Here is a 559-nt window from a genome sequence, read left to right as displayed (position 1 = left end):
TGCATCGGTTGAAGGAGATGGAGTGTTGGTTGCCGTAGAATCAGCATTGCCATCCTCCTCTTCTGGGGCTGATGGGGCAGGTGCATCTTCTGTTGCAGGAGATTGCTCCGCAGGTTTCTGTTCATCGGCTGCATTGTTATCAGCTGTTGTGCTGCTCGATGCGTTTTGACTACCTTGTGTGACTGGCGACGTAGTGTCCGCGTCACCACTTCCAGTTGGCCTGTTATTATTGGGCTTCATAANTATTATTTTATTTTTCCCCCAGAATGCCGCTTCGCTTCCTCTTCTTCCACAACATCATCACCAACCAAAAAAAATTCACACCCACTCCCCTGATGTACATGAGGAGGGTACAATCACAAATATCCCCTTCCACCCCCCAAGAAAGGACCCCCCCCAACCTCACCTTACCACGTTTTTGTTTTTTTTTCTTCGTGTTTTTGATGGATGTTACTCCAACGATACTGCCATCAGCCTACCGCTGATGAGCGATTTAATTACTGACGAGTGGTGTTGTAAAAGGACACTTTGTTTTTCTGGGTTCTCAGGATGCCGTGCT

The sequence above is a fragment of the Trypanosoma theileri genome (assembly GCF_002087225.1).
Source record: "Trypanosoma theileri isolate Edinburgh chromosome Unknown TM35_Tth_52_V1, whole genome shotgun sequence".
NCBI lineage: Eukaryota > Euglenozoa > Kinetoplastea > Trypanosomatida > Trypanosomatidae > Trypanosoma > Trypanosoma theileri.
The sequence above is the reverse complement of the archived record's forward strand: the minus strand, read 5'-3'. Positions refer to the sequence as shown.